We start from the raw sequence: 14118 nt of genomic DNA on the forward strand, positions 1-14118 counted from the left end.
AAGTCAGAACAGACTTGTGCCCAAAACTCCCATAAGGACTGTTCCTGCGCAGAAGCACCGAACTGCAAAGTTGTTCCCTAGAAGACTCTGTTCGCATACGCAGACTTGCTGAACCAGTTTCAGCACACGCAGAAGGTCAAAACGCAGATTTTACAAAAATTTCAAATCCCGCAATTGCCAAAGACGAAGACTGTGAAAGCCAAATAAAAATATATAAGCCTTATACACCGGACTTTGAGCTACGCTCATCCCGCTAATTGGATTTTGAGAGTGTGAGGTCTTTTGAAGTTTTGCAGGATGATGGAACAAAATATGGATGATTTAATGGCTGAAGGCGATCTTCCTGAACCTACGGTGGAACAAAAGTTAGATTTAATTATGATGCAGTTGGATGAAGAACGAAGAGGCCGACAAGCATTGCAAGTTCAATTGGCCAATTTACAAAGATCGACTACCGACAAAGAGAAACCACAATCTGAAGATCTTATCTGATGAACCATCGATGCGACTCTCGATGCTCAATCCATCCGCAAAGAAACAAAGATAAGTAAAAGAAATTTCAAATTTTGTATTTTCAATGGCACTCGAGATGAAAAGACTGTTCTTGCATTCATCAGTCAGTTTGATGATTACTTTCATGAGGAAACATACACTGAAAAAGATAAAATCAAGTGTATCACTAATCATTTAGTGGATAGAGTATCTCTTTGGTGGACCGTGGTTCATAAGAGTATAGATTATCCCACTACCTGGGAGAGTTTCAAGAAGACGTTTATGCAGAATTTTCTTCCTCCATAATTCCATGAAAAAGACATAAAGCAATGGGACCTTCTTCAGCAAAGAGATCGTGAGCCTATTTCTCAGTACACCGAACGCTTTTGGAATTCCTTACTTCAATTACGCATGCTTGAAGACGTACTTGAAGCGACTCATAAGCGCAAGTATATGTCTGGATTACTTGGGCATTACTATGTTGAAGTCAATATGTTCAAGCATGCAACTCTTGAAGATGCAATTTCTTTAGCTCATGACATTGAAGATAAGATTCGAGGAAGAGACAAACGTCCACAACAATTTTAAGCAAATGGTAACTATGGTTCTAAGCAATTCAATTCAAATTTTAGAAGATTCAACCAAAGTCGATTTCCTTCATCAACTTTCCGTAAGTCTTGGACAAAACCACCTACTTTGTCATCAAATACCAATCAAAATCCTAAGCCATCCTCACAGCCAAATCCTAATATTCCTAGACTTCCTACCATTGCAAACAATGTATCTAAAGCCAAACCTATAGTGTGTTACAAATGCCATCAACCTGGACATCTAGCAGCCAATTGCCAATCGAAGAAGCCACCTGTTCATATCAACTATCTTGGAGCAATGCAAGATGAAGAACATGAAGAAATGCCTGACTTTATGGAAGATGAGGACGACATTACTACTCCTTCGGATTCTTTACCAGGTATGCCAACTCCACATTCTTTGTTGACAATGAAATGTTTAGTGCATGGAAAAGAAAAGATTATTTTGCATGATGATGGTAGTACACATGATTTTATTTCTACAAAGTTAGTGAAAGAATTGAAATTACAAACTGTTCCTACGCATTATCACATTCAAGCAGCATTCTTAGGCACAAGGTATAATGGAACACAAGAGGTGCATGATCTAGAAATTCAAATTGGTGAATATACTGAAAGAATGAATTTTCTAGTTATACCATTACAGTCCAGTGATATTATTTTAGGTATGCCTTGGCGTCATCAGCATAATCCTGACGTAGATTATTCCACGCATTCAATTAATATTCATTTTCAAGGAAAACACATTACATTGTATGGTATGTATGTATCTAACGCTTTTCCACTGCTTACTCATACTCAAGCTAAACATGCATTACGCAAAAGTAGTAAATCTTATCTAATTTGGGTGAATGAACTGCAAGCTAAAGAAAAACATATGCACCCTAGGCATAAAGAATTCCTTGCACAATTTAAAGATTGTTTTGCTGAAGATCTACCATCTGGATTACCTCCTTCACGTCCTGAAGACCACAAAATAGATTTAATTCCTAGTACACAACCACCTTGTAAAGCACCATATAGGCATAACCAGATAGAGAAAAAAGAAATTCAAACTCAAGTTGAGGAATTATTAAACAGAGGATTGATTAGACATAGTAGTTCTCCATTTGGTGCACCTGTTTTGTTGGTAAAGAAGAATAATAATACTTATCGTATGTGCATTGATTATCGTGCTCTAAACAAGATTACTGTAAAGAATAGATATCCAATTCCTAGGGCCGATGATCTTATGGATAAACTACAAGGTTCTGCCATATTTAGTAAAATAGATCTTAAATCTGGTTATCATCAGGTGAGATTAGATAAATCTGACATATTTAAGATTGCATTTAGAACACAATTTGGTCATTATGAATTTTTAGTGATGTCTTTTGGATTGACTAACACACCTGCTACATTTAGTAGAATGATGAACCACATATTTTTGAAATATCAGCATTGTGTTATAGTATTTTTTTATGATATCTTGGTATTCAGTAAAAATGAGAAAGAGCATTATGAACATCTGTCTTTGGTTTTCAAGTTGTTGAAAGATAATCAATTGTATGCTAATATGGAAAAGAGTGAGTTCTTTCAAATAGAAATTGAATATTTAGGTCATATTGTGTCATCAGATGGTATTAAAGTTGACCCTAAGAAGATAGAAGCAATATTGAACTGGCCAATACCTAAAAATCTGCACGAGTTACGTTCTTTTCTAGGTCTTGCTAGTTTTTACAGTAAATTTGTGCGAAAATTTTCATTACTTGCTTTGCCTTTGACTAAACTTTTAAAGAAAGATATTGTTTATCATTGGTTTGATAAATGCCCTTTCTCATTTTTACTGAATACCAAGATATCATCAAAAAATACTGTAACACAATGCTGATATTTCAAAAATATGTGGTTCATCATTCTACTAAATGTAGCAGGTGCATTAGTCAATCCCAAAGGCATCACTAAAAATTCATGATGACCAAATTGTGTTCTAAATGTAGTCTTGAATATGTCAGATTTATCTAATCTCACCTGATGATAACCAGATTTAAGATCTATTTTACTAAATATGGAAAAACCTTGTAGTTTATCCATAAGATCATCGACCCTAGGAATTGGATATCTATTCTTTACAATAATCTTGTTTAGGGCACGATAATCAATGCACATACGATAAGTATTATTATTCTTCTTTACCAACAAAACAGGTGCACCAAATGGAGAACTACTAGGTCTAATCAATCCTCTGTTTAATAATTCCTCAACTTGAGTTTGAATTTCTTTTTTCTCTATCTAGTTATGCCTATATGGTGCTTTACAAGGTGGTTGTGTACCAGGAATTAAATCTATTTTGTGGTCTTCAGGACGTGAAGGAGGTAATCCAGGTAGTAGATCTTCAGCAAAACAATCTTTAAATTGTGCAAGGAATTCTTTATGCCTAGGGTGCATATGCTTTTCTTTAGCTTGCAGTTCATTCACCCAAATTAGATAAGATTTACTACTTTTGCATAATGCGCGTTTAGCTTGAGTATGAGTAAGCAGTGGAAAAGCGTTAGATACATGCATACCATACAATGTAATGTGTTTTCCTTGAAAATGAATATTAATTGAATGCGTGGAATAATCTATGTCAGGATTATGCTGATGATGCCAAGGCATACCTAAAATAATATCACTGGACTGTAATGGTACAACTAGAAAATTCCTTCTTTCAGTATATTCACCAATTTGAATTTCTAGATCATGCACCTCTTGTGTTCCATTATACCTTGTGCCTAAGAATGCTGCTTTAATGCGATAATGCATAGGAAAAGTTTGTAATTTCAATTCTTTCACTAACTTTGCGGAAATAAAATCATGTGTACTACCATCATCATACAAAATAATCTTTTCTTTTCCATGCACTAAAAATTTCATTATCAATAAAGAATGTGGAGTTGGCATACCTGGTAAAGAATCCGAAGGAGTAGTAATGTCGTCCTCATCTTCCATAAAGTCAAGCATTTCTTCATGTTCTTCATCTTCCATTGCTCCAAGATAGTTGATATGAACAGGTGGCTTCTTTGATTCGCAATTGGCTGCTAGATGTGGAGGTTGATGGCATTTGTAACACACTATAGGTTTGGCTTTAGATACATTGTTTGCAATGGTAGGAAGTCTAGGAATATTAGGATTTGGCTGTGAGGATGGCTTAGGGTTTTGATTGGTATTTGATGACAAAGCAGGTGGTTTTGTCCAAGACTTACGGAAAGATGATGAAGGAAATCGACTTTGGTTGAATCTTCTAAAATTTGAATTGAATTGCTTAGAACCATAGTTACCATTTGCTTGAAATTGTTGTGGGCATTTGTCTCTTCCTTGAAGCTTTTCTTCAGTGTCATGAGCTCCCGGGGGGTCCACCTTACAAAATCATGGATATCACGTGCGTGCAAAGGCATATTTTAAAACCCCTCTGTAACCTTTTTTGCCCTATTTAATATATACCTCCTGTTATCTTTGTGGTATATTATAATAACCCTCCTGTAATTTTAAAATTTTAAGCTTATGCATTTCTCCCCCCCTCCCTGTATAATTTACATTACAAGATCTTTGGTACTACGCAAGAGTGGATTGCCAGACCCGATGAAGAGAAGTCCCTAACTATGAAGAGAAGTGTTCAATGAGTTTCTAGATTGAGAAAGCAAAATGCCCAATGAATATGCAAAAAAATACACGTGTTAGATATGCAATTGAACTCTTGCTTGAAGAATCAACGACGAGTATCAAAATACAACTAGATGGTGGAGTTGGGAAGAATAAAGGGTTAAAAAAGTATTAATAGCCTCAATTGCACCAGCCTTTGTAAGACCTACAAAATTGAGAGATGTCTATGAGGATCCACCACTACCATATGCCCTTTTGAAGTGGGAAACAACTGAAAACAAAAAGAAAAGAGCGTAGTTGTCAAAATTGGAACCACATGCAGAGGTATATTATAGCCATCCCATCTAATAGAATGGGACAAAGAATAGATGGACAATAGTAGCTGCACTTAAGGAGAGAATATTTCCTTGAGAATAGGTCTGCTAGACCCATCCGATCTTTTTATTTCTAGTATATTCTCCAATCCATAAAAGACAAAATTGGCATGACTTTGAGAGGATTACAAAAGAACACCCTAACTGCTTGAACCACCCAATCTTTCATGAACCATTGGGTGAGCCAAGCTTCAACCATAGGTACACCCCTCAGAAGTCACAAATAGGCTTACTTGAAGAGATAAATAAAGAATGACAGTATTGCATGCTTCACCATATTGATTTGGTGTGATAACCTTGTAAGAGTATCATTTTATGACTCTATTTCGCACATATTCGCATGGCTCATAGGCTTTCAAACCATGGCAACTATGGCTTATGACCATGTGTGCAACCACTCCTTCCACAATTAAATATTATGCTATTCGGCTACACAAATGTTTCTATCCACAAAACTGTCCATTAGTAGAAAGATGGAAGACGCCAAAAAAAATTTTGATAGCTTAGTAACAGAAAAACAGGTCTACTCTCAACATTTCTGCTACACAACTTCATAATGCCAGACTGCATAGGGCTTGCATGAGTCTAGACTTTGCTTTAATAAAGTCTTAAAATAGACGTATTCTAGGTGACAATCTGGCACACTTGGGCACTAAGACCTTGCTTTGATAAATTCTTAAAACAGAACTATGCTAGGTGTGACAATCTAGCACATTTGGGTACTAAGATAGACATTGTCATAGCTGCAATAATCATTCAGGCCCACTTCTAGCACTTAGTTCCAAGCTAACACAGCCTTTAAATGCAACCCATAGAGACATTTTCTAGCGAAGGACCCTCCAACGACACTTAGCTAGGTATTCAGAGAAAGACCATTCTTGTCCATGGGACATGTGTCGAGGCTTTTGCTGAATCGTCCAGGCCCATTCACTTGAGGCACTGGATGGAGAAGACATTTTATGTGAAAAGTTTCCTTAACATCGTATGTGGCACTTGAAAGCACTCGGTTCAAAAGTAATCTAAAAAACTGGCTCGTCTGATTGCAGATCTTTGTCAAATGTATTTGATACTGCAACTAGAGAGTGGCTTTCCAACCTTGACTGAGAACCTTCATTAGGACAAAGAAAAACACCTATGCAGGTTGAAATCCATGCTATTAGGGCCAATACAGCAATAAGAAGCAACTGTCCATCGTGTAAAACGTAGTGCGGTGAAACACATCAGCCCTTTGCATTGGGCATGCCATGGAGTAAAAAAATAATAATAAAGAAAGCGCAGCATTCCATATAGAGAAGAGAGGCAAGTGTGTCCTTGTGAGATCACTCCATAGTTCAACCCTTGATGCCAAGAGCTCGAAAAAGCAGGAGTCCCTACTCAGATTGCAAAAAGTTCTTCCTGTTCTTATGAGACACAAAGTAGAGGCCAACATTAAGAAAATGACGAGTGTATCAACACTGACATTTTGGTCACATCTCAACCACCCTCAGCATTTAGGGTATGAAGCTACAAAAATAATACGCTACTACATGGCAAAGACATGAAGACAATGAGGCAGCTAAATATAAATTTTTGACTTCAATATATTTCCTTGCATATGATTTGAGCACCAAAGAGAACTTTTTTATGCCACCAGCAGGCAAATGGGATAATCGGTACAAAGTTGACTTTGCATGCCAACGAACCTAATAAGGTATCACATGATACAACTCAAGGCAAATATGTTAGTTTTCTCACCATGCACCAGGAAGATTGTAGAGAGTATTACCTGCCTAAACATAGCGGTCACTAAAAAACTGCATTTCAGAAACCAAATTTGAAGCTGCCAACTTTGGCATCCATCACTGTGTCCCAAAATGAGCCAGCATTTCTTTGCTTAGCTTTTGCTGCAGCTTTACTCTCCAGTTCTTCAATAGAACCAGGAAACATCTGGACATACAAGCTCTTGAACTTGTCATGCAAATTTACACGGTCTCTTGTGCCTGATACCAGTTGAGCAGAATTTGGCCGCTTCAGAAAGTCTAATACATTGAGAAGATTGCTCCTGCTCAACAGTGTAAAAAATATCAAGTCTATGTTCATCATGAATCAGCCCAAGTTTACAGCAATGAAAAGTCGACAAAGAAAAGAATGATCATGGTGCTGTAACAGGTATAAAAAGAAATATGTTCAGCTACACAACTTTCGTCTAGTGGAAAGCTATCAATGCAAATCAACAGAAGAAGCTACCTTTGAGCTTTGTACTCCCATGAGCATGATCATATTGAAGCTTAAAATTAGATGGAACAATGGAGCTTTGTACAGATAGGTCTGCATTTTAAAAAAATGAAAAAGATAAGATGGAATCTAAAATATAACTGCCACTGACCTCCTTCACTTAGGCTCCACTTATTCTTGTGAAACTTTTATACCAAAGAAATACATAATACAAACAGTAAAGTGAACAATAGAGCTTACCTGGTCCTGTGTCTGTGTTACTGGCATGACTACCACTACCATAATCTTTTATAAGCCTCTCTTGAAGCTTCAGTTTTTGGAGTATTATATTAGAGGAGTGCTTATTTGCTTCCTTGTTGACCTCTTCGAGTTCGTCGTCACCTTCTGAAGGGGCAGATGCAGATACACCATCCCTCACAATGATATCTGGTGTTTCACGACTTTTTCGACCGAACTTCAGCAAGCGCTTGAAACCTCTTGCAGGTTCTTTGGGTGGAACGATCACTACTATAGACTTTTGAGAGGAGCCCAACTTCTTTTGTGAGTGAGTGAGATCCGTATCAGAAGAATACTGAACTCCAGAAGAATCCCGAGAAGCAAGACTTCCAACTGGGGACTCCACAAGGGTAGCAGCAGAGGGACTGAAGTAGTCAGGAATGATAGCGCCTAGACGCTTCAAACTTGAGCTAGCCGGAGAGGCAGCTTTCATAGGAGAGACTCTGGGCGCATATTGCTCTCCACTTGCTAGATTAGCACGAAATGACGCAGAACCACTTGCTGAGGATGCAATATGCACCACCTAGCCAGTACTCTCAGAGAGAAGTTGAGACAAAGTAGCACTTGGCACTCCCTTTCCAGCTGCTTCATCCCAAGGTGTGTGAGGTACAGAGTCTGGCTCAGATGCAAACTTACTATCGTGACGTTCATTAGTGCCCAATTCCATGGGAAATGAAACAATGTGACAACCCCTCTCAACGTGTGGCAATTTATCATCCTTCAAAAGTTCAGTAGCCTTGGCATCTTCGCATACAGCAAAGAAGCCACCATCTGAGTTATGAGTTACATCAACATCTGACAGCTCTAGAGTCTGTGCTTTCCCTTTCTCCTCCTCCTTGTAAGAAGATAAGGAAGCATCTGCAACTGGGGCTTCCACAGGAATGCATTCCCCATCGCTGGTGTCCATGACGCTCCTTGCAGATGCATGAGCCTCTTCATCAGAAATTCTTGTAGGAGTTCTTGGGACATCTTCGTCAGAACTCTTCACTGCTTCGGCCTTCAGTTTTGCAATCCCTGGCCCAGCACCAGGTCCAATGCCAGACCCTTTGCGCAAAAAGGGCTTCATTTCCTGAATAGGAGCAACAGAACTTTGCCTTATCTTGCTCATGATAGGAGCCTCCACTTTTATGTCAGTTTTAGTGCTCAAGAGGGAGAGGGAGACCTCCCCTTCAGGCATAGGAGATGGATCTGTTAATTCACCTGTCACAAAACTCTGCCTGGTTTGCCTTGGTCGGGTCTTCTTCTCTACCCTTGAACTTCTTTTGGGTACACTGCCATTTGGTCCTGATTGTAAAGCCTTGCTTGCTCCTGGATGCTGAGCAGGAATCCCAGCATCCTTGGAAAGCACTATCGCAGAGCCCGACAACTTCCCTGGAGATGGTTTCATGTTTTCATTCTTCGGGTCTGAAAAGCAAGGAACCAAGGAGGAAAGAGAGTTCTCAGGGGCATTTGAGGAACTAGGGGTCCTCTGGACCAATGGCTTACCCCAGAGTTCCTCAAGGAGTGGTTTTAGGGGAGATGGAAACTATTCGTCTGGAGCTCCCAGGAGTGCTTGAGTTCTTTTGAGATGCATACACCACCTTCTTTGCCCTATGAGCTTTTGGTGTCAATGCCTGCTCTTTCACCACTCGGGGTGTTAAGGGAGGAGAGGGAGGACTACTATCAGACCTTGAGTAATCCTTTGTCAACAATGGTTGAAGATTGCCATGCCCAACCATTCCATCCTCCTGCCAACAGATGTCAAATATTCATAACACATTAGAATCTATGGACAAAATCTCATGCCAAAACAAATTCAGCCAGATATTTACCTGGAGCCTTTGCATATCCCTCAAGTTGGCCTAAAGGGCAAGCAGCTTGGCAGCACGAGCCTTGGCATGAGCTTTGTCATTGAGCTTGGCTGTTTGGGCATCCATCTCCGCTTTTCTACGCTCTAGAGTTTCCTCCATCAGTCTTAGTTTGGCTCATCTAGAGTACAGCTCTTAGCCTTTTCTTCACCATCGCTGCTGCTACTGGTGTCCATAACATGGTGTCTCTCTTTACTCTGGCGTTCAGAAAAGTAATTGATATTGCGAATCACGACCGACCCGGCCCGCCGGCTCCCAAATCGACCAACTTGAACCTTTTTTAAAGGAGAGGCAGACCACCTTCTAGGAGAAGCTCTTTGTGAAAGACCTTTGCTTGGGTACCCTTGCGGCGGTCTCATTGGGCTTACTGCTGCAAGCTCATCAGGCAGTGGCATTGGGCTTGTACATTGTGAAACTACAGCTTCATTTATAGCAGAACAACCCCCTCTTGTATCACAGTTATCATACACTTGTGAGGGACTCCAAGATACTCCTCCATCAGCCTCTTTGGTTGGATTTGGCAGCTTACTCTGTAACTTCGGCAAGCCATGCAGGACTGCCAATCTGTCAGACGCCCTCTCCTCTCGTGCGGTGAGCTCATAGAACCAATTGCAGGCTACACTGCAAGAAAAAATAGGAAAAAAGCAACTGTAAACTTGGGCTGATTCAAATAGCTGCTCTCACTAGATACTCCTTGTTCCACTTCATCAAGGCTGGCCACTTACATAATGCATCTGTTATGATTACTAGCTCATTCGGTTCTTCATAGTTTGTGATAAACTCCTGCATAGAAAGGTTGCTCCGCCTGTCAATGTTGTCCACTGAAAGCCACTCCTGTTTCATACTCAGGCTGCTGCACAGCCAGCCCAGCTCTGAAAAAAAACCAACCACCTGCTCTTGTGTTACAAAAGGAGACCTTGATAGTGATATAAAATTTCACAGTGACTTGCAAACAACTGCTAGATCACATAGGGGTCGAATCTTCCAGTGAATTCGCCAGATTTCTTGCTTCAACTAGCTGAACATAGAGATGGCCCATATAGCTTGCTTCCGGATCACTGTCAAAAATACTTTTTAGAGATGACTCAACACAAAAATTAGTTACTGACATGCTAAATCAACAATTGAACAAAACAACTGATAGGAACCTTCACCATGTTGTCCTCTTAGATATTCTTGCATACTGGAGAGAAGCATTTGACAGATATTAGCCTATACAACTCACTTAAGAAGGAGGGTAATTCATTTATACCTGTAATCACCTGGAAAGACTGGTATAACTGCCCGACTTGGCCAAACCAAAAGGTCCTTGAGAGCTGCTAGCAAAATATTATGTACATGCCCATTAATTCAACCGTCGAAGGCCTTAATCGTTAAAGGCCTTAATACATGCTGCTACGAACCTGTACTGCAAATATCAATAACACAATCAATTGCTACGTGAAACTAATCTGAATTTGGGCTACTATAAAACTAGAGTACTATACAAGATAAACCCCGTTCTTCCAAGAGACAATGGTTGGAATTTACCTGCTCTCCCAAAAAACATATAGTGGATGTCATTCAGCTCATGTCATTCCACAAAAAAACACTTCAATCCCACAAAAAACACTTGAGTCCCACAAAAATTTAGCTTATGTCATTCCAACTCCTTCCCAAAAAACACTTCAGTCCCACAAAAATCCAACTCATGTCATTCCAACTCCTCCCCACTTTGCAAGGTGGAGGATTCGTTGCCTGCAATCATATGAAAATGGAAAGAATAAGGTCACCTGTGTTATAACATGACTAAAACACAAATTACAACCAAATGGTTCCATACTTACATGATTTAAATAAACATCTAACCAGCAGACTTCAAGAAATCGTTAAAGATTCGATAATCATTTTGATCAAGAACATATCTATCAGTAGCCTCATTGTATGTTAAATGTGCCAATGCAATAATTGACTCAATATCAACCATGTTTAAGTCTGTCACATCATAAGAGTATGTATGGTGTCCTTTCACCTTTTGATACCAACCAAGCTAAACCTCCATCCCTTGTGGTCGATCTACCAAGTCAAGACCTCGCTTGTAATCTACATACCTACCACCTACCTTCTTTCGCATCTTTTGGACTCTTCCAAGATACCATGTACTATGAAGAGTTTGCATCTTCTTCAATTTTGTGGCTTTTCCATTGCTCTTGAAATTTGTGTCTCTGTTTCCACATGTATAGGTGACTTACTTTAGCTAAGAGGGCTTGAGAAAATTCCACTGCAACAAAGAGTTATTAGAAGATTACTTAGAGGTGGTACTGTAGGAAGCCATAGCCACTTACCTTCAAGCTCATTTTTTCCTTCATTTTCTCTCTCTTGCCACTTAAACCAAACCTCTGCCACTTTGATCCACTAAGAATTGAAGTTTCCAACAAGCATTTTCCATCAAATCTATATGGAGGGGAGAAATCCAAGCATCAAAGCATCAAACTCAAGTGCCTAAAAGCATAGTATCTATTGATACTTATCAAGTGTTATATGATACTATATTCCTTGTGTCTCTTGACACAATTAAATCTTTTGTTGCTCAAGTTTGAGTTTTGTGGTGCTAATTTTTTGTTCCAGCATGACCAAAGACTCTCAATTGTTCCGTTCAAAGGGGTCCGATTTCACACCAAGCAAAGCCATATCAAGCTCATTCAAATGAAGAAGGGTCTTTGGGCCATTACCAATGGCAAGGAGAAGAAGCCTTGGGATGTGGACCTTGAAATTACTTAGCAAAAGAATGATGATAAAGCACATGCCATCATTAAGCTAGAATTGGATGACAGCTACATCCACCATGTGGATACTTGTGAAACCTCTAATGATACATGGAAGAGATTAGATACTTTGTTTGGTGCACACAAAGTCATCTAAGTATGGATTATGATTGGAATTTTTAGGCTAGATATGAAATCAAACACATTTCTTGCAACTCACTTAAACTACATGGAAAGTCTCTTAACTTAGCTTGCAAGAAAGCATCTCTAAAGATGAAAAAATGTTATATGTAGGTACTAGGTACAAGGGCAAGAAAGATCAATTGGTATGTGACTTATGCAAAGATCGGGCACACAGAAAAATTCTATCATGCTAGGAAGAGGTCCCAAAAGGCCTATCTAGTTACTGTTAAAGAAGAAGAAGACCACCCAAGAGAAGGACAAACCTCATTAGTCCTTCTATTATGATAGAATTTTTTAGCCTTGCATTGCCTAGCCCTAATGCTTCTAACATAAGCTTGTAAAATCCTCATGTAACCTTGTACTGCCTTTTCTGCGATAGCCTCTTGTGTTTACCATGTTTGTGGTATGCCCACACTATTCACGTGGTTTCTCACTAGTGCCTCTACACACTTTTTACTTCTCTGGTTGTGATTGAGGAGGGGTGTTGAGATATTGGCAATCACACTCAGCTTAGCCTCTTTGTATGGAGCAATGTGGGCTTAGGATACATAATCCCATATGCAAAGTGGTGGAAAGTGTAGCCTAGTCTATTCCTATAAAGCATTGTACTTGCTCTCATTTTGAATGCAATGTCATAGTACTTTTGTACTTCTAGCAAAGTTTCCATATCATTGTCAGTCCACTACACAAGATTATGGTTATGATTCCAAGCTTCCATCTTGGAACCTAATTCAGTTGTGTGACATTTGGTCTTGATGTTTGCTACCTCACGAGCTCACTCTTCCTCTTTCAACCTCTATAGCCATGCTCTAGAATCGACATTTTCTATAGTAAATCCCAACATGCTTCCATGGTACCGACCCAATTGCATCAAGGAACCATGGTCCAAACACTCAAGTGGGTTCCTAAGCATAAAGCATAGTTTCACAAATGTCAAACATTAGTAATGTTTAGTTTCCATGACTCATGCTCTAGGCCTAAACTGTGGAGTTGGAACTCCTATAGTGCACATGTGATTGAGCAATGCTAGGTTTTGAAAGCCCTGTTGTGCAAGCCCAAGGATACTATAAGGATAACACCTCACTGTGGTTGTCCAAACTCGGGAATGCTAAGTTGAATCCTCAATCTTAGGCCCCAAAAACCAATCTTCCACAATGTCAATTGGAACAAGGGAGGAGAAGAACTAAAATAGAGGATGCTCAATTTTTGAGTGCCCAAATGATCTATCAAGACCCAAAGTTCAACCAAAAGTCCATGAGCAACCAAGAAAGGCCCTACCTAAAGACTCTAAGATAATCACCAAGAGATGCGATGACAAAACATCAATCAAATTACAAACCTCACAATCCAAGCCTACCACACCCACTGAGAATATTCTAGTGGAAGTGCCCCACATCAAGTTGTCCTATTCAACTAAACCCAAGCCACTAGTTCACCTTAAGCCACTGCCACCATGATGGTCCATTCTTTAAGTGGCATCCAATATGGCCATGGACACATAGGATGACTTGGCTATATGCATTCCGTGGTTGGATTCAACTTTCACATTGTTTGCTAGAAGTTATGAGCATTTAGACCTAGGTCTACTTGATGAACCTATAGCAACTGAGGTACATTCCTTACCATGTTCTTGGGAAGAATATGAATTCATCTTTATTTAAGCTTTCGCTATTGCAAACAAGATGATTGGCAATGAAATCTCACAGGAAAAGGCCATAAGCCAAAGCTTGATCACATCTTATAAAACTAGTAAAATTTTCATGCCACCATAATAACT

At 39.4% G+C, this 14118-nt stretch overlaps 1 pseudogene; it reads right to left on the reverse strand.

Annotated features, from left to right (window-relative positions):
• Nucleotides 1-6877: 6877 nt before the first annotated feature.
• Nucleotides 6878-11380, reverse strand: LOC148029394 (uncharacterized; annotated as a pseudogene).
• Between the last annotated feature and the right edge of the window lie 2738 nt (nucleotides 11381-14118).

The sequence above is a fragment of the Lygodium microphyllum genome, chromosome 11, assembly GCF_053477565.2.
Source record: "Lygodium microphyllum isolate KBCC chromosome 11, Lygodium_microphyllum_v1.1.10, whole genome shotgun sequence".
NCBI lineage: Eukaryota > Viridiplantae > Streptophyta > Polypodiopsida > Schizaeales > Lygodiaceae > Lygodium > Lygodium microphyllum.